Source organism: Nilaparvata lugens, unplaced genomic scaffold, assembly GCF_014356525.2.
Source record: "Nilaparvata lugens isolate BPH unplaced genomic scaffold, ASM1435652v1 scaffold5066, whole genome shotgun sequence".
Classification (NCBI taxonomy): domain Eukaryota; kingdom Metazoa; phylum Arthropoda; class Insecta; order Hemiptera; family Delphacidae; genus Nilaparvata; species Nilaparvata lugens.
The window spans coordinates 2,622-24,038 of NW_024090991.1; the positions used below are offsets into that span (position 1 = coordinate 2,622).

General features: G+C 35.7%; 1 long non-coding RNA gene across 1 annotated transcript; it reads left to right on the forward strand.

The window, feature by feature from the left end:
• Nucleotides 1–1,730: 1,730 nt before the first annotated feature.
• LOC120355871 lies at nucleotides 1,731–20,059 on the forward strand. Its single transcript, XR_005573851.1, has 5 exons — nucleotides 1,731–1,870; nucleotides 9,390–9,502; nucleotides 13,650–13,802; nucleotides 16,511–16,608; nucleotides 19,994–20,059. It is a non-coding gene; the product is annotated as an uncharacterized LOC120355871 (long non-coding RNA).
• Nucleotides 20,060–21,417: the final 1,358 nt, after the last annotated feature.

Sequence of the window (21,417 nt, forward strand, 5' to 3'; positions counted from 1 at the left end):
GCTGAGGTGTATTAGTTATGTAGGCTATTGAAAGGGCTTAGGTGGCTAGAAATTGCGTAGTGTGTTTTTATCTGTGTTTTATCAGGATTTTCAAACCAAATGAGCAGAAAATGTTCAAATTTTATACACATTTTTAGCATATGAAATAACAGTTCAATGAATGAAATGACAAATTTATAGCAACACTGAATTGGGTTATTAATTGCGCTATGATTCCCCTGCCATTTAGCAGATATCTTAACTCAGCTGGGGGACTCTAGCCTTTGCATGTTAGAAGAGACCATCATGAATATTAATATAATTTGTGCAAGAGCGCGCTTAATTATGCATAACCAAGCGTGCAGACAAAAACGTACAATATCTGAAAAGAGCAAAAGGAACACTAGCTCACACTGAAAGCGTGCTTGGTTGCGTTCAGTGTAAACATCGTGTTTCAATAGCACTTTTCAAATTTTGTTTTCTGGGTCATGCATGATTCTACGTAAATTTGCACATATCCATTCAAGTGATCATACAATTATTCTCATGTATCAGGATATTATTCATATTATTACTGTTGTGACCAAGAATAAATCTTCAAGTAGTATCCTACCAGAGCGTCAATAGACATATCATTGGTTCATTAGCGCTATTGAAGAATATGCATAGATTTTTCATGATATGACATGGTCTTACATATGATATAAATATAAAAACTCTGATATCTCACTCTGCAATAAATATATTTACACTGTATCGATCAGCCATAACCCATAAAGAACACTTTACTTACTTACCGGTACAGTACTTACTTCCGATGAGTAAGATGTACTGTATTCCTCACGGTCCTGGATCGGGGAATCGTCAAATTTTCAAATTGTGCCAAACTCACTTTGTTAAGAGTAAAACAGATTAGATAAAAATGATTCATGTAAGTTACTGGATCAGGCTGAATATTGAAATCCTTTACTGAGTAAGCTAGCAGTATTATCATTGATCACATATAGCCTATTCGTTTATAATAATATTGTTAGAGATACCGTAATGTATGTTCTGTTTAATACTAAAGATAACCTACACTGCAAAATTTTTCTATTTCAAGCCATTCTTGTTATGATTTGATAAGAATTCTTATTACAATAGTGACATATGAAAATGAGTAATAGCCTACCATTTACCTTTTCAAAAAAATTAGTTTAATCTAAAAATTCCTTAAATCTAATAAAGCTATAAATATTAGCATACTACAAAAGCCATGGTTGTAATTCCTCTCGTAGAAATTGAGCAATACTGTAATCAAAATTGAAAAAAAACATAGGTAGGCCTAATTCAAAGCTCAAGCAACTCAACTTTACACTATATTACTATATTTTTTTACAATAATTGAAATACATGTTGAATTTGAAAAAGCTAATTTAAAACATGGGTAACCTACACATTGGTTAACCAATAACTAAGAATATTAAGAGAACTCAATGATTACTACCCTTGAAATTCATGATGAGAGATAAAATTGTATTGGTAAAATAAAAACAATAACAACCCTTATTCGAAAAAGTAGTTATCAGTTGAATTATTAACGTTTATTCATGAAAAATCCATTCAACATAGGGATTTCATGTAAACACGGGTTTGAAGTGTACGCTTTTGAACAGCTGATCGGCTGTATGTACTGGCCATGAGTTGAGTAGGCCATGCTCAGAGCTCAGCTCAGTTCCTCACTCCTCAGTTGTCACTGTCAGAGTCAGTTGAAAACTTTGCTAGTAGAGTGTCGATTTTCTGTGCTTTTGGAATATTTAAATTAATAACTAACTTTCTTTGTGTGAATTGAACTACAACACAATACGAAGCTAAATTTACTATAATTTTGGCAGCTAATTATAGGAACACCGTAAGTAATAATTCCTCTTTTGCGATAAACTTAAATCAAATTGTAGGTTTGATATTTTGCCATTCCCAATATTTAAGAATTATATTGTTTGAGAAATTATTGCTACAATAACTTGGAATAGATTGAGTTATATTTATTAGCGTAATTTGATTTTCATTATTTCGATTTAGGGCCATAACTAATACCTATACAGTTGTTTAATAATGTTGACGAATATTCAAAGTCAATAAATTTTTCTAGGTTTTATGCTGGATTATTGACGACCGTATGCATATTGTCCCTATTTTATTATCAATCTCTATTATCTGGAAAGATACCAGTCTGTCCCATAATGTATGCCATAAAGCTAATTCAGCTATTCCAGTCCATCTAGAATAGCCTGCAGACTATTCATCCTTTTTACTGCAAATTATCTGCCATTCATGCAGCAAAAAAAAGTTCCACCTCGCCTAAATACAATCCAATGAAAAAAAGATTCTATATTGATATTTTTCGGTTCATTTATATAGAGTAGATGGTATAAATGTGTATTTTAATAGTGTAGTGCACACATAGCCTACTCCCTAGATTTTTAAGATTAGATAAGTGATTTCAGAATGCTGCAAACTTGAAGGGAATAAAGGCGTGGTAGATCTCACCTTATTTGCAGGTAGATCATTTTCAAAATAACTGAATAGATGTAATCAGATATTCAGTCTAATCGAGTTTGCCTACTGCAAATTAGTGATGAGTCGACTCTGGGCAAATTCCTGTTGCTAGCCTTCTGTCATTGCTTTTTGAAAGTAATTAGTTTCAGAAGTAGAATCATGGGTGAATTAGTTGGATTTTTTTAAATTGATATTAATATTTTATTATTCAATATTATGATTGTGAACTGATTGATTTAATTGCGACCCGGCCTTGGGAGGCCCTTGAGGTGCAATTCCTTAGGCTGGCCACTAACGACAGGACAAGTGTGTTGAACATGTGTGTACATACATGCTCGTCGTACATGTTGTGTCATCATCGAAGGACCTATTGTTTTTGAAGGGACGGATTCAAGGAACCAAAGGTTCAAAGAACCCTATCAGTCAATCGAAGTTTATTGTGTTCCCAAGTAGTATGTTAGTTAGGCAAACCAATACCTGTGTCCTTTACAAGAACCAGGAGTTTTTCTCTATACTAAAATCCCATTCATCACCTGGTTGCTTGTCGCAAACCAGTGTGATATGCTTGGTAGTCTCTTTACACAGACTGATTAGCCCTCGTGACCCACGTGAGTTCCACTCCTGGCCTTCTTTGAAGGTCCTCCCGCTGAGAGAGTGGACGCCAAACTGCCTCTAGGGCGCCAGCCTCTCTCGACTCAGCCTTTTGACCCACATTTGTGCCTAGAGTTTCACATATCTCTGGTCTCTTGGGTTTTTCTATTTGCCCCTCCGAAACTCTGTAGGGTCAAAAGCCTCACCTCTCCCAAGAAGTTTTGATTGAATGGCCGCCCTTCTTTGAGCAGTGGTGAGTTTTGGCCTCTCCAGCGAAAGACTTAGAACATTTGATTTGATTAAATTTTCTCCCTGGAGACTCTTTAAAGAGTATAGGAAATCGTCAAGGACTATTTGTCAAAAAAATAACAAAGTATTTAGTGGCTGGGTTTTGTACTTTCGATTTTTAGTTCATTTTCAATTTTTATTCGCTGATTGATTTGACGTTTGATTATCCTTGTATCATTATATGATTAGTAATATTCTCCAGTGGTTTATTTATCGTTATTTGTCGTTTATATTATGTTACTGCTAAAATAAAATAAACATCCAAAACAATAAATAAACCACTTGTAAATTACAAACTAAAATGATACATGAATAATTTAAAATCGAATAGAGCAGCGGAGAAAAAAGATCGGAGATACAAAAAGCCAACCTCAAAAAATGTTGCTTGAAGTCTTTGGCATTGATGACACCACAATGTATGATGTCATGTGAATCATGCATGTCCTACCGTTAGTGGCCAGCCTTAGCGACCACTCTAACATTCTAGCCGCGCGGCTATAGCTGCTCAGTCGCAAGCGGCTGTAGCAATCAATATAGCTTGTAATGAACAATCAATTCAAATTAAGGTGACGTTTCATACATCACTTGAGCAGAATTGCTAATAGAATTTGATTTAATGTGAATAAAATATCTTCAATCAGTCAAATTGAAATTTTAAAGTGAACTGAATTTACTATTAAACTGAACTGAATAATAATATTGTATAAATAATGAATAAAATATGCCGTTTATCTGTGATATTAGCTTATTTTTTCAATGATTTAGACTATATTATATAAATATTGTAGTAACATATGTAATGTATTTATGATGTGATGTTTATGACTTGTGTTAATATTGTATTATATACGATGCATAACATGAAAAATAAAATTGAATTGAATGCCTGTGCGGCCGGCCACTAACGATTCTGTAGGCTTGTACAAGCATGCTCAGTGTATACAAGCTCTCGTATGTCTTCTCATCGAAAGGCTTCAACAAAATCAGCTGTTTGTATTATTGAGGTTAGGTTCTTGTTTCTATGATTCTTCGTTGTTTTGTTTTCTTCACTGCTCTATTTGAGCTTGATTATGTATCGTTAAGAGCCAAAACAGTCTGGCACAGGCTCTCCATTCACCTACCTGTCGTTGCTCCAGAAGGGTCTCAGTCCCTCACGATCTCAGTTGTCTATTTTGATCATTTTTTAGAGAGTAGAATAAGTGGGAAGTTGAGCCGTTCTGTCGGTCAAATGTGGTGGCATGAGGTGTACGTTGCAGGCTGATACAGGGGAGTTTCTTCTTGTTTCAGCTGAATCGTTGGATTTGGTTGGCAGCCTTCCTTGCAAATCTGTCCATTGCTACTCTCTTCCATTGTACATACTCATAGCACGACACTTGCCTCAGATACTGTAGCCGGGCCTATCCAAGACCCCCTTTGTCCATCAACTGTATCTTTCAGAATATTTGGCGTGAATGTGCGTGGTGCTTATTAAGTAAAGCATGCACTAGATCGGCGGAGCGGCGCGACGCGGAGAATTTTCGACCTGGAATTAAAAACTCCTATAAAATTGTACACTTAAATTGAATTCAAATTGTTTAAATTTATTGTTCATCATATTTGATTTGCTCTTTATTTGTGATTGTTGTTTTTTTTAATGGCGAAATAAATGATTTGATTTGAATTGAATTGACCGAGCGAAGTGAGGTCTAAGATACAAGTCGACGGTTTGGCATTTCTCTTAATGTTTAAATATTTTTATGTTGCGCATTTACGGCGAAACGCGGTAATAGATTTTCATGAAATTTGACAGGTATGTTCCTTTTTGAATTGCGCGTCGACGTATATACAAGGTTTTTGGAAATTTTGCATTTCAGCATAATATAAAGGAAAAAGGAGCCTCCTTCATACGCCAATATTACCGTAAAAATCAGACTAGTAGAATTATTCATCATAAATCAGCTGTCTAGTGGACTATAATACTGTGTCTCTTTAAAATGTATCTTTCCATCAACGTTAGTAGACAGTTGACTATAATAATACCCGTTCAAAAACATCGAACATCTTGAAAATGTATCTTTCCATCTACGTTGTAGACAGTTGCAGCCAGACCAGATAACAGCGTTCACACTCACATTCCGGAACGACACGTCACGGTACGATAGGACAGAAAGCTCTATATCTGTTTATTTAGGATTTTTTCTAGACATTTCTAATTCATAAATTATTATATTAATTTTTGAGAAAACATAACAACAGGTCAATGTAAGTGCGAGGTCTACTGTTCACAGAACTACTAGTTTATTTTCCTTCCTGTAGATGTCCTGAGATTAAAAAGACCAGTCGAATAAAATATTTGGGCTTGATAATCGAGGAGGGATTCAAGTGGAGAAGGCATATTGAATACCTATGCCATAAACTAAGTTTTCTCTCCTATAATTTTTATAAGTTGAGTTCGATACTTGATTTATCAAAGTTGAGAATGCTTTATTTTGAGATTGTACAATCTCTGTTAAACTAGTAGTTCTGTGAACAGTAGACCTCACGCAGTATTCTCATCCACAAGTACCTGATTGAAACTATAGACCTCATGGAAATACAGTAATAGACTGGCTTCTCCACACATCTGTGTAATCACTTGTCGCTGATTTATGATGAATAATTCTATAGTCTTATTTTTACTTTCCTTGCCCTATTACCATAGGTAAGGAAAGTATTGCTTTCCGAAAAAAATCTGGTGTGGCACACTCACACAACTTTCCTTGTTGTTATGAAAATTGATCACCTGACGCTAGTTTTCCCGCACATCTCAAATCTACTATTCAAAGATTTGAGCCAGCTGGTGACAGGGTAATAACGCTGGAGACACACATGAGGTCTGCTATCTCTTCATAGTGACTGATTCAATAGAATCAACAATAATTTGCAATTGAATAATCACATTTTCTCGAATTTAAAGCTTATTTTCAATTTTAGGTGAAAATGTTACTGAACATTGTAGAGATTTTCATGCTCAATCTACTCCACTTGATTTTTTTTTGTTCAAATTGTATCTGAAGGCTGATATTTGGGAATCTAAAATGGAACTTTGCATTGATGGGGTGGAGCTCCTGAAATTTTTACAGATATGGGACTTGTGGCAGTTGATAGAGCTTATCGATGACCATTTTAGGTATGAATTTGATCAAAATCGTTGGAGCCGTTTCCGAGAAAATCTCGAAAAACCCTGTTTTTGACAACATTTTTGCCATTTTAGCCGCCATCTTGAATTGCATTTGAATCGAAATTGTTCGTGTCGGACCTTATAGTGAAGGACCTTAAGTCCAAATTTCAAGTCATTCCGTTAATTGGGAGATGAGATATCGTGTACACAGACGCACATACACTCATACACACACACACACACAGACACACACATACAGACCAATACCCAAAAATCACTTTTTTGGACTCAGGGGACCTTGAAACGTATAGAAATTTAGAAATTGGGGTACCTTAATTTTTTCGGAAAGCAATACTTTCCTTACCTATGGTGGTAATAGGGCAAGGAAAGTAAAAATCAGACTATAGAAATATTCATCATAAATCAGCTGACAAGTGATTACACAGATGTGTGGAGAAGCCAGTCTATTGCTGTATTTCCATAAGGTCTATAGTTTCAATCAGGTACTTGTGGATGAGAATACTGCGTGAGGTCTACTGTTCACAGAACTACTACTAATTGCGATTAAATATAAATTAAATGTAAATTTCTATACGTTTTTTGGGTATTGGTCTGTATGTGTGTGTGTGTGTGTGTGTGTGTGTTGTGTGTGTGTGTGTGTGTGTGTGTGTGTTTCCATTCCTAATTTAAATTCCATTTTAAATTATTAGATTAAGATTTAGAAACAGTTAAGTCTCTACTCCTACTGGCGAACAAGTGTTTCACTTATGCCAGTAGTTCTTCACCTACAGCCGTATTTTACAGATAGTTGATATAGATGTTTAGAATAATAATTATTGTTTTTTTCATTGTCTCATCTTTGTACTGTTTTCTATGTTTTGGTGAAATAAATTGAATACATGTGATGAAGTGTAGCTCCGTGCACGCGGTCCGACCCCGAAAAGTCAAGAAACTTTCCGAAATCAGCGTTGCGCCGCGCTCCTAGTGCACGGAGGTCAGGTCGGAAATTCTCGGCGCTCGGGTAACTTCGTGAGGGCTCGGCTGTTTCCGACCTCTGCTTTAGTAAACAGCCTGATGTTCTGTCGCCTTCCAGTCCACATTCTAATTAATTACTTACGATTACGGTGAGGTAATCACCATTTATTAAATCACCACAGATTGAAATTCTCTGACAAAGGTCCTAGTGTAATTGGTTTGAGACTGTTTAAAAAGTTACCAAAATGTTTATATGCCCCATCAATAAATTTTAAAAGAGAACTCTATGCATACTTAGTGAATAGGGCTTACTATAGTGTAGATGAATTTCTGAATGATGACACTTGAACTCTGCTGTTGTATTATAAATGTATTCTTACCATTGTTATATACTTAAATTTTTAATTTTACATTGTTATTCTGTCTATTTTTATGTTTTGACTTGGCCTGTATGTTCTTTTTTGGCTCAATAAAATGAATTTGAATTTGAATTTAATGGGATGTACCAACATTTTCTCTTTTTTCCTTGATAGAGTTCCTCTTTCTCTGCTTCATCCACAACTGTCAAAAATAACATTTCTTCATCTGAGTCATTAATCACTAACGTCTGCCACTTTTATCACATCCTCAAATTAGAGCTCTAACTTCAACAACTGTGTCTCAATTCAAATCGCAATTGACAAGTCTACGTATATGTGTACGCAGCTTAAGAGACTAACAGCGTCAAAAAGCTTCACGAAAAAGAACTACTAGGACTATCGGCTTGAGTTAACATTGAAATTTGGAATATTAACGCCCTATGCCATGGGATATCTTCTTATTCTATCTTTTCTCCATGGTATCACCCTGAATGATGCAGCATCTCAAAATGATACAGGAACAACACAATATGATACAGTATCATCTCAACTTGATACACAATACAAACGTTCGATACAAAACTTCCAATCTTTGAATGAATTCTACAAACTATGCTATATCTTCTTATGCTATATTTTCTCTATAGTATCACATTGTCAAATCAGCTACACCGTTGCAAACTTTCTCTTTGAGAAAGCTCTCAGGTTGGCTGATTATTCAAACGTGAACCTGAAGCGGTCCATTCACCACCTGATATTTTGTCCAATTTGAGGCACAACATCCAATAATGTTGGATTCCACGTTGGACCGTGAATGGGATGTTGGGTCGAATGCTGGCTAGTCGGACGAGTTGGGTCAACTGGAGACCCAACACATCCAACATCCCAAGGTCAGCCGTCTAGTCGGAGTCATAAAGTGAAAAATGGTTGGAAATGTAATTAATCTTGGAGTTATTTAGCTGCACCATACTTTTTGGAATTAGTTCTTTTTATACATTCTGAATTAATAAATGTATGATACATATCTAAATAAATGTTATTCAGATTTCATGAATCTAGTATACATTTTTCACCCATTTTTTAGGATTCTTTGCAAGCTCAATTTAAATTTGATGATGAATTTTCCAAAATGTTATTTATAAGTTAAGTTTTGCTTGTTTTGAACTGTCCTTTAGTTCTGTTCAGTGATGCTCCTGCAATGCGAACGTGACCTTGTCAGCAAGGTCTTTGCATGCAGTATTTTATTTCGTGCATTAATTATGGTGTATTTTTGTAAAACAGAGTAGCTGTGCTAGATTACATTTCATCATCCTATAATGAGAATTAATACAATTAGTACTATCAGCAAGTTTCATATTTATTCGGTTAAAAAGTTCTCTTAAGTATTGCTTTATTATTCTTATTTGCTACCTTTTTTTTAGTTTTGTGCGCTGTACTGTTGTTGTAAATTGGTTGCGAAATAAAGAATCTTATCTTATCTTATCTTAAATGTTAATGTTTTGGCATATTCTATGTTGTAGGAATGAAGAGATCAGTTTGGTTGTGGTGAGGACATGGAATGTTGGAGTTTGCAGATTGCCATACTGATTCACTCCTGTCATGGACTAAAGCTTTCAAGTATGGCACTTGACAGGTACTTTACAGTACTCAATTTTACTTTATTATTTTTTAAAGTAGCCTACGTTATTCAAGTAAGAAATAGTTTTATGCCGGCGCTCCATTCTCGCCGAGTTTGTACGAATGGCGACGAACGCGAGAGTGTGGATGACTACTATGCCATCGCTCGGCCCACCTTCGCTCCGACTTATGGCAATCGGAGACGTTGGACATTTGGCGAGCGACTCGGCGAGAGTGTAGCGGAGGCATTGGAGCGCTAAGGTCTTCCAGCTCGTTACTTGATCAAACGAGTGATGATGCGCTTGGCTGTATGTTGAACATATTGAATGTTATGCATTTTATACTGAATGACATCCTTATTCCTTGATTGAATAAATTTCTTTACAGTGTCGATGCTTCGGTTTAGGTCCTGGTTAGTATTAATGTGCTCTGACTTTTGTGTGCATTCAACATTCCACAATCTGCAAACTCCAACATTCCATGTCCTCACCACAACCAAACTGATCTCTCCATTCCTACAACATAAAATATGCTAAAACATTAACATTTTGGAAAATTCATCATCAAATTTTAATTGAGCTTGCAAAGAATCCTAAAAAATGGATGAAAAATGTATACTAGATTCATGAAATCTGAATAACATTTATTTATTCATTCATTCATTCATTAGAACAGTCACAAACACGATATTTGGAAAGAGAAACAGGCAATTGCCCAAAACTTCTTCAATTCCTTGATTTTGGCACATAAATAGTCCAAAGTGAGGTCCTTCCTTATTTACTCTGTACTTCCATTGGAAGGTTGACAACTTTTTAGTCTGTCCCAATTAACTCACATTTATGTTATTTTGGGCTCCGATTCTAATGATTTATTTATCCATTATATATGCACATAGTGGAGCAGCCGTGGTAGAGGGTAGCGGAGAATGTAGCTGAGAGTGTTTAGAAGTAATGCATGTATTCAGTTGTGTAGAGCAGCCAAGTTAGAGTTGAGGACAGCCACTTGGGTACATGCATTATTATCTATTATCAACACTCTCAGCTACCTTCTCCGCTACCCTCTACCTTCGCCGTTCCACTATGTTCTGACCCTGAGCGATAGCTAACCAGCGCGGCCACGGAGTAGTATATGTATACTACCGTACTAATAATCTATATATATATATAAAAGCGAAATGGCACTCACTCACTGACTGACTGACTGACTCACTCACTCCTCGCATAACTTAAAATCTACCGGACCAAAACGTTCAAACTTGGTAGGTATGTCAGTTGCCCTTTAGAGGCGCACTAAGGAATCTTTGGCAATATTTCAACTCTAAGGGTTTTTTTAAGGGTTTAAAGCTCGTCTTTAGCATGTATATTCTTCTTCTCCCAATCTCTTGATTATAATTGAAATTCCATATCATATGTTACTATAGAACTATAATCTAGATAGAGTACCTCTTCGAAAAAGTTGTTAACTGGCAACTAAATTATAATTTGTCAGATTGGCATTAAGTTGTGTTAACTTTGTTAGGTTGGCCACCAAGTTGAAGATTTAAATGTATTTATCGCGGAAAAATTGATTGGGCACTGCTACTCAATCCTTGGAAAATATATTTCTAACCGTCAGGCTCGCTTCGCTCGCCATATCAGTTTAGCCAGACGTTTAGTCTGGACCCCCGACTGGATTGTCCTACATATGATAAAATGCTCAAATTAAAAATGCAGGGAGCGAAGCGAGCCTGCTGATCTCATTCTTTGACGATCCAGTCGGGGGTCCAGGGGGCGGAGCCCCCTGGCTAGACGGATATGGCGAGCGAAGCGAGCCTGACGGCTAGTACATAATATGTTTGTATCAGATGTAATTAACTGTGTGTGTTAGCTGCAATACATTTACAAGTGTTTTGTACTGCCGTAGGACAGGTGACTACTTGTTGTCTTCTCACTACAGTGAGGTACACGTTATAATGGTAGGAGGACAGCGTTGCCGATTCCCTGCCTTGCCATTGCCTTCTATAGAGGAGAGCTGATACCGGTTTATCTGATGTAATATCATCTATTCATTCTTGTTTAAAATAATCAATTCTATTTTTTTATTCGTAAAAAAACAACATATTTTCAATAATTAAATAATATTTTTTTACTTTCCTTGCCCTATTACCATAGGTAAGGAAAGTATTGCTTTCCGAAAAAAATGAAGATACCCCAATTTCTAAGCTTCTATACGTTTCAAGGTCCCCTGAGTCCAAAAAGTGGGTTTTGGTATTGGTCTGTATTGTGTGTGTGTGTGTGTGTGTGTGTTGTGTGTGTGTGTGGTGTGTGTGTGAGTGTATGTGCGGTCTGTGTACACGATATCTCATATCCAATTAACGGAATGACTTGAAATTTGATCTTGAGGTCCATTCCCTATAAGAATCAACCGAACAATTTCGAACAATGCAATCAAGATGGCGACTAAAATGGCGAAAATGTTTTCAAAACAGTGTTTTCGCGATTTTCTCGAAAACGGCTCCAACGATTTTGATCAAATTCATACCTAGAAAATTCATTGATAAGCTCTATCAACTGCCACAAGTCCCATATCTGTAAAAATTTCAGGAGCACTGCACCATCCATGCAAAGTTTTATTTTAGATTTCCAATTATCAGGCTTCAGATACAATTGAAACAAAAATTTTCAAGTGGAAAAGATTGAGCGTAAAAATCTCTACAATTAATGTTCAGTGACATTTTCACCTAAAATTGAAAATAAGCTCGGAATTCGAGAAAATGTGATTATTCAATCGCAAACTGTTGACAACTAATATTCTATTATATCATTCACTATGAAGAGATAGCAGACTCCGTGTGTCTGCAGCGCTATTGCCCTGTCACCAGCTGGCAGATCTTTGTTTGTTTATAAGTAGACGTGTGAATGCGCCACACCAGATTTTTTATAATTGAGATTGAATATTCTGTCAATTAATATTATATTTCATAGTTAGAACATAGTTAGAAAATGATCTGGTAACATTAAAGAGGTAGAAAAGGTTAGCGTTATCTGCTGTGTCGAATGATAGACAAGGATAGAGCAGCATATCAAATACAGCTATTATAACATGGACCTCACAATACCAGTCAAGTTGTGCTTTCAGTCTCGTATTACATTCAACCACCAGTGGGTCACCAGACAGCAACCATTGGCGGCCGAGTGGGACACCAGACAGCAACCATTGGCGGCCGAGTGGGACACCAGTGAGACACCAGCCGGGTCACCAAAATCTGGCCACCCTATAGTGAGGTCCACGTTATAATGGATGTATTTGAGTAACATTGGTGGTGCTCTATCCTTGTCTATCATTCGACACAGCAGATAGCACTAACCTTTTCTACCTCTGCAACGTTACCAGATCATTTATAATACCAATGTAGAAATATAATTGAGACAATATGTAATCTCAATCACTAGTAGTTCTGTGAACAGTAGACCTCACACAGTATTCTCATCCACAAGTACCTGATTGAAACTATAGACCTTATGGAAATACAGCAATAGACTGGCTTCTCCACACATCTGTGTAATCACTTGTCAGTGATTTATGATGAATAATTCTATAGTCTGATTTTACTCTAATATTGGCGTATGAAGGAGGCTCCTTTTTCCCTTTATATTATCCTTGAAATGCAAAATCTCCAAAAACCTTGTATATACGTCGACGCGCAATGAAAGGAACATACCTGTCTAATTTCATGAAAATCTATTACCGCGTTTCGCCGTAAATGCGCAACATAGAAACATTTAATCATTTAAACATTCAAACATTAAGAGAAATGCCAAACCGTCGACTTGAATCTTTGACCTCACTTCGCTCGGTCAATTATGAAAATGTATTGTTTTATAATTGAAACATATGTTTTGTTATTGACTGATAAAATATAATTGATTTTTCAAGAAGAATGAGCGGTTAATATTACATCAGATATACCGGTATCAGCTATCCTCTAGAGAAGGCAGTGACCAGGCAGAGAATCGGCAAAACTGTTCTCCTATTTTTCTTCACTGACATTATAACGTGGACCTCACAATAGGCCTACCTGATTGTTTCCGTTTTTCAAGTTATTAATCTTTTGATAACGATTGATCTATTTTAAATGTGATTGTTAATTTTCTAGACTTCAATGCCTTTATTATTTTCTTTAGGGATGAACTGGATGGACTCTTCTAGATAGCTGGGGCTGGAGATACATGACAACATTTCTCAGTGCCATGCATCGATGCTGATATGAGCTGGAGGACATCCTCATGTGACATGAGTCATCGACCTGAGCCTTCAAGTGTGGCTATTGACAGCTGGTGAGTGTAGTAACATACCTCTCTCTCTTCACATTGTATTCTGTTCTTGTATTGAGCTTTGAATATTTATTGCAGGCTTATAATAGGCCTTGCAGTCTATCACAAAACTGGATCACATATAATGCTCTTGTGCTCATAAATTGTTGAATGTGATGTGGAGCTAAGTGATGTTGATGAAACACTACCGAAAAACATGTGAGTTGAATAGTAGCTTCATTCTATGAAGTACTGCAAATATTACATGCATCATGCCGCTTCCACACTCTTGTCAAGTGCGTACGAATGACAACGAGCGCGAGAGTGTGGATGGCTACTATGCCACCGCTCGCCTTCAATCCCACCATATAAATCTGTATACATTTATATGGTGGGATTGAAGGCGAGCGGTGGCATAGTAGCCATCCACACTCTCGCACTCGTTGTCATTCGTACGCACTTGAGCCATCCACACTCTCGCACTCGTTGTCATTCGTACGCACTTGAGCCGCTTGACAAGCGACGACTTGACGAAAGTGTGGTGCCGGCATGACGAATGCAATGCTGCAGAATTGATGGCTCCTTTTGTGTTGTTGTGGAGCTGCCAGCTGAATTAAGGTAGACGCACACAGATCGTCATCGGACGGACGGCACGGATCGGACGATTAGATTTGATGCATTGTTTTCAATTGGAGTGCGCATACCTATACGGATGCGGATAAGCATGCGCACTCCAATTGAAAACAATGCATCAAATCATCCGATCCGTGCCATCCGTCCGATGACGATCTGTGTGCGTCTACCTTTAGCTGTTGGCTGCCACATATTTTCTTTCATTTTATTGAATTCATAATTTCCAATGGGAAATTTCCGTTGAGCCAAGGAGAGCTTGTTCGCTATTGACTTTATTAAAATATTACTTTATCTCATTTATCAATTGAAAATATTCAGTGACTTGCTACATCTCGTAAAAAACTCTAATCGTTGAATTATTTTGTACTATTAAGTGAGTTTTTCTTCCTATCCAATCTTCCATGATGGTATTTAATGTATAATTGTGTCATAAACTGAGCCGATGTTTTCATCTACTACATAGCCTCTTGTGCAGTAATAAATTAGTGAATTGACGCTGAATTGATGCTGATAATCTCAAATAATGTTCAATGTGTTGAAAGAGCCATAAAAAAGATGTTAATAGAAATATGTCCATATAGAAAAGAGGAGTTTCTAATTTGAGGGTATTTTGTTTGATGTTTGTATGCTTGTGTTTGTATTTTCATTTCTTTGAATGTAGTCTATATACTTTTATTTATCATGTTTATTTTATGACGATGCTATGCATTTGTATAAATGTTTTCTGCAATAAAGAAATCTTGAATGTCTGTTTGTGTCTATCTGTGTGGTTGGTAACATTATTCTATTTCCAAATGAGGTGAATAAATTAAATTTATAGACATCCATTTGTCTTGTCTCAAAATACTTGAAATTGACACAACCACTTTGAAACTATCCTGGGAGTGTTCTAATTAATTATCTTGTAAACAGTGCTGATATTGGATTGAGAATGGTGTAACAACTGATACTAGTATTTCGCTACTGTAATCCAACAAACGAGTGGTTGTGACACTTCAAATATTTTTTTATTCAATACATATGAAATGTATCATAGCTGTGATTTTGTTTTCAAGCTCAGCTATTTGCTTTTAAATCTCTTTTCTATGGTTTGCAATCCACCTCAAACCATCAATATTACTTGAATCTATTGGAAACATTCCAGTCATTGACCTAACTTCAAATTTACTTACGTTTTCTGTAACATCTACATTATTATTAGACTAGTATACAGTAGGCTACTGCAGTTTCGTGTTGAAACCAACACATCTTCAGCTGTAGTTGTTTTTTGACACGAAATTGCAGTCATGTATACAAGTCTAATAAATGTGGATGTGACAAATAAAAAACTCTGTTTCTTTCAATTAAGGAAAATATCTGCAATTTCAACTCACATTCAACAAACTTTATCAGAATTACTTTCCTTTGGTCCACGTTATAATTGCAGTGTTTGATTAGCTATTGTATTGCTATCCTTGTCTATCATTCAACAATTCGGAGAGCTCTATCTCTTTTCTCGCTTTACTCTGTTGCCAGATCGTCTTTTAACAATGTAGAATCAATAATTAATTAACAAAATATTTCATCTTAATTATAAAAATTCATTATTACATAAATTCATAGAGATAAATCCATGAGATTTTAGAGGATAAATTCTTCATGGTATTGTTGATTGGATAAAACAAAAATTATCAGAATATATCAATTATTGAGAAAGTTATTCAATTTACTAAAAATGACCAAACATAACTTTTAGTTGAGTTATTTTTGGTGAATTGAATAACCTCAAAAATTGATATTTTCAAAAGATTTTGTTTTATTCAATCATCAATACCATGAAGACTTTATCCTCTAAATCTCATGGATTTATCTCTTACTGAGTTTGAAATGTTCTGTCCCAAAATTTTAAACTTTGGGCGCTCATATCTCAAAAAGTAATGATCGGATAAAAATGTTTTCTTGAGAAAGCTTTTTCATTTTGATAGCTTGATGATATACAAATCGAAAACCTTTGAAAAATATCACCAGTAGAAAGTTTAATTTTAGTCTTTGCACAGCCTTAATTCAAAATCTGATTGTAGAGTTTTAATAATTTCAATGGCCTTTATTGTTTGTTTCAGATTGGTGGAGTGTATGGATGCTGATGTGAGCTGGATGGGTGGGCGGGCTTTGGTCTTCCTGATGTCATGTCCCGAAGATTTTGAGTAGGACTTGACAGGTCAGTCTTTCAACATGCCTTTCTATTCTCCATCTTGAAATTTTATAAATTTTCATTCATTTTTGAAATTTCTCATAAATTTGTTTTTATTCTGATTTGTATATTCAGATTGATGATTTAGTGTATAAATTTAAATAAACATAACCTACATAATATCTGGTAAATTTTAAGGCAAAATTAGGAAATTGAAGAAGTTTTGGGCCATAGCCTGTTTTTTCTTTTCCGACTACTGTACTGTTTACTCTATCCAATAAATAAATGAAAATAAGCTCAGGTCTTCCCGCATATTATCCTAGTAGACAATAAATTATCAAAAACAATATGAATACATGAATATATTAGATGATTATCAATTGTTTTATTCTTGTATTTAAACTTGAAAATGACCAAAGTTATCCGAAACTAGTTCTTTTGAAATGTTTTAAAGTTTGAAATGTTTTAAATAAAAGGGTACTATTGTGTTTTTAAATTGTTTTCAATTATTCTAGTCGAAGTGAAGTGATTATATGAAATAGACAATAAATATAGCACTCTAAAGCTGCGTACACTTATACGCGCTCCGCCCTCGTACCGCCCTCGTTCCACCATCGCACCGCAATCGCTCCGCCCCCGCTCTCTACTCAATCTTCCAAAGCTTGCCAAGCGCGACCTCTGTTATAACACGCTCTTCTCGCGTACCACTCTTGCTCCCCGGTCGAACCACTGTTGCTCCCCGGTCGATCATCAATCGCTCTGCTGGAGTGACGTTCGGTTGCGGATCAAAGCGAAAGTCTGTAAGCACCTTTAGGCTCAACTCCCACTTACGCGACTCAGGTCGAGAAGAGACTGGACTCGAGTGGAGAGCATTTTGTTTCCAAATGGGACACTCAGACCAGTCGATTCTAGTCTCCGCGACTGTCACCATTTGAAAACACATGCTCTCGACTAGAGTCGAGTCTCTTCTCGACCTGAGTCGCGTAAGTGGGAGTTGAGCCTTATGTTGTCTGTGTACTGATAGAGTAGCCTTAGAAAAATCTGCGAATTTCTGATTTTGTGACCAATGCCATGAACTGTTTAAAACTTCCCGTGAGAAAAACAAGTTAATATTTCAAACTTGTTTGATTTCATGTTCTTGTGATCATGTTTTGTAGTAGTTGAAGGAAAACCACTCATTTATGTATTTATTCGTGGACAGAATCACAAATCATATGAATATGATTAGGAAGGAACAACAGGCTTGGCCCAAATCTATTCCATTCCCAAATTTTGATAAATTAATAAAATGTCCCAAAAATAGGTTATGTTTCTACTGTAAAACGTTCAAGTTCAATTTTCGTCCAAAACTATAATACTCCCTGGGTGCAAATATTTAGTGTCACTTTCCAGTATGAGATCTGAATCGAAGAGATAAAGCCGCGTTCACTCCACTCTGGACAACTCTTGTCAATTGAGTTTTCAACTAGTTGCGGCAATTTGTTGCCAATTTATTAAAAATCGCAGCATCATTATGTCGTCAACATGTTTTAATGAAAATTGGGTTTCTTACTCAGTGTGGGGAAACACTGTGAAAGTTGCCAACAAAATGTTCCCTCTCAACAAGTCGATGCCGACTGCGCTCTCTGAGCGAGAAAATTGACAAATTTTGTTGTAATTTATTCATTTATTTATACAATAAGTACATTATCGAAATGATAGGGAGAGGAAAAATAATGTAACCTTGTGCTATTCCTCTCCCAAATTTAGATAACACATAGTCCGAGATAGGTTGAGTCTTGTAGTTCAATTCACTTGATTTGAGTTTCTATACTGCTTTTTTTGTAAAAAAAACTATTTTTACTTTTTGTGTAGTTGAGGAGTTGATATTGTGGTAATTATTCATACTAGTAGTTCTGTGAACAGTAGATCTCACGCAGTATTCTCATCCACAAGTACCTGATTGAAACTATAGACCTTATGGAAATACAGCAATAGACTGGCTTCTCCACACATCTGTGTAATCAGTTGTCAGCTAATTTATGATGAATAATTCTATAGTCTGATTTTTACTTTCCTTGCCCTATTACCATAGGTAAGGAAAGTAAGCCTATTGCTTTCCGAAAAAAATTAAGGTACCCCAATTTGTAAATTTCTATACGTTTCAAGGTCCCCTGAGTCCAAAAAAATGGTTTTTGGGTATTGGTCTGTATGTGTGTGTGTGTGTGTGTGTATGTGTATGAGTGTATGTGAGTCTGTGTACATGATATCTCATCTCCCAGTTAACGGACTTGAAATTTGGAACGTAAGGTCCTTGCACTATAAGGATCCGACACGAACAATTTCGATCAAATGCAATCCAAGATGGCGGCTAAAATGGCGAAAATGTTGTCAAAAACAGGGTTTTTCGTGATTTTCTCGAAAACGGCTCCAACGATTTTGATCAAATCTATACCTGGAATAGTCATTGATAAGCTCTATCAACTGCAATAAGTCCTATATCTGTAAAAATTTGAGGAGCTTTGCCCCATCTATGCAAAGTTTTATTTTAGATTCTCAATTATCAGCCTTCATATACATTATTTAAACAAAAAATTTCAAGTGGAAAAGATTGAGCATGAAAATCTGCAATTAATGTCCAGTAACATTTCCACCTAGAATTGAAAATAAGCTTGAAATCCGAGAAAATGTGATTATTAAATTGCAAACTGTTGGCAACTGTTGATTCTATTAAATCATTCACTACGAAGAGATAGCAGACCTCGTGTGTTTTCAGCGTTATTGACATATCACCAGCTGTCTCATATACATAACGGCAAGGAAAGTTGTGTGAGTGCACCACACCAGATTTTTACTCTAATATTGGCGTATGAAGGAGGCTCCTTTTTCCTTTTATATTATCCTTGAAATGCAAAATTTCCAAAAACCTTGTATATACGTCGACGCGCAATTAAAAAAGAACATACCTGTCAAATTTCATGAAAATCTATTACCGCGTTTCGCCGTAAATCCGCAACATAAAAACATATAAACATTAAGAGAAATTCCAAACCGTCGACTTGAATCGTAGACCTCACTTCGTTCGGTCAATTAAATAAAAATACTGAGAAATTGTCAAAAACCACCGATTTATTGATACTTAGAAAGACCGGTTCAGAGATTGACAATGGTGTAACAACCGAAACCAGTCTTTCTAAGTATCAATAAATCGGTGGTTTTTGACAATTTCTTAGTATTTTTATTTAATATGAAAACTATTTTGTTGACATCTTTTGTGTAAGTGCAGCTTAATATTGCATATGATTGATTGTGTAATGGGGACCTTTAGGTTGGAGCATAGAATAAACAATCTAGATTGTTATAATTCTATGGTTTCAGTAAAACCATTTTATTGGAGAAAATTTGAAGAATTTAAATCAATATTGTGTTGCAGCTGGTGATGGAGATTAAGAACTTCAAGGCGATATGAGTGAACAGCATAGGCAGAGATTTGGACAGGTTAGTGTTTTCATTTTTTATCTTTTTCATTATTTTTCGATTCAAGTTCTGTGCAATTATGTTTTTGTGTTAACCATCAGAAAGTATTCATGAATTCCACTTGAGGCTGACTGCATTCTCAATCAAGTAAGACATGTTGAATCCAAATAATTGAATTGAATTTTAGAGTAATTTGCAATTATACAGGGTGACACAGAATAACGGGAACTTTCAAAAACGCCATGAAACATTAGTGGGAAGGGCAAAAATGATTTTATTCAAACTAATGTAAAGTTCAATACTTGCCATTTGAGAATCTTCTATATAATAAGAGAGAGTAGGGTTGTGTTTGTTCGTGTGTTCGTTTGTTCGCATCAAAACATGTGAACTCGTGGATTGCATACCGGAAAAACGGGAATGATTTAGATCTCCAAATTTTGAACATAGATTCTAAAAAATATCAATCTCGTGCACCTGGAAGCCCAAATTTCAATTTTCCTTCTAGATTTTTCAGAATTAATGTTTAAATTTCATTAATGGTACATTCGATTTCATTAAAAAATCATATGGTTGAAATTAAAAAAGGAACATACCTGTCAAATTTCATAAATCTATTACCGCGTTTCGCCGTAAATCCGCAACATAAAAACATATAAAAATTAAGAGAAATGCCAAACCGTCGATTTGAATCGTAGACCTCACTTCGTTCGTTAATTAAATAAAAATACTGAGAAATTGTCAAAAACCACCGATTTATTGATACTTAGAAAAGACCGGTTTAGAGATTGACAATGGTGTAACACCGAAACCGGTCTTTCTAAGTATCAATAAATCGGTGGTTTTTGACAATTTCTTAGTATTTTTATTTAATATGAAAACTATTTTGTTGACATCTTTTGTGCAGCTTAATATTGCATAATTATGATTGATTGTGTAATGGGGACCTTTAGGTTGTAGCATAGAATAAACAATCTATATTGTTATAATTCTATGGTTTCAGTAAAACCATTTTATTGGAGATAATTTGAAGAATTTAAATCAATATTGTGTTGCAGCTGTTGATGGAGATGAAGAACTTCAAGGCGATGAGAGTGGACAGCATAGGCAGAGATTTGGACAGGTTAGTGTTTTCATTTTTCATCTTTTTCATTATTTTTCGATTCAAGTTCTGTGCAATTATGTTTTGGTGTTGACCATCAGAAAGTATTCATGAATTCCACTCGAGGCTGACTGCATTCTCAATCAAGTAAGGCATGTTGAATTAATTGAATTTCAGAGTAATTTGCAATTATACAGGGTGACACAGAATAACGGGAACTTTCAAAAACGCCATAAAACATTAGTGGGAAGGGCAAAAATGATTTTATTCAAACTAATGTA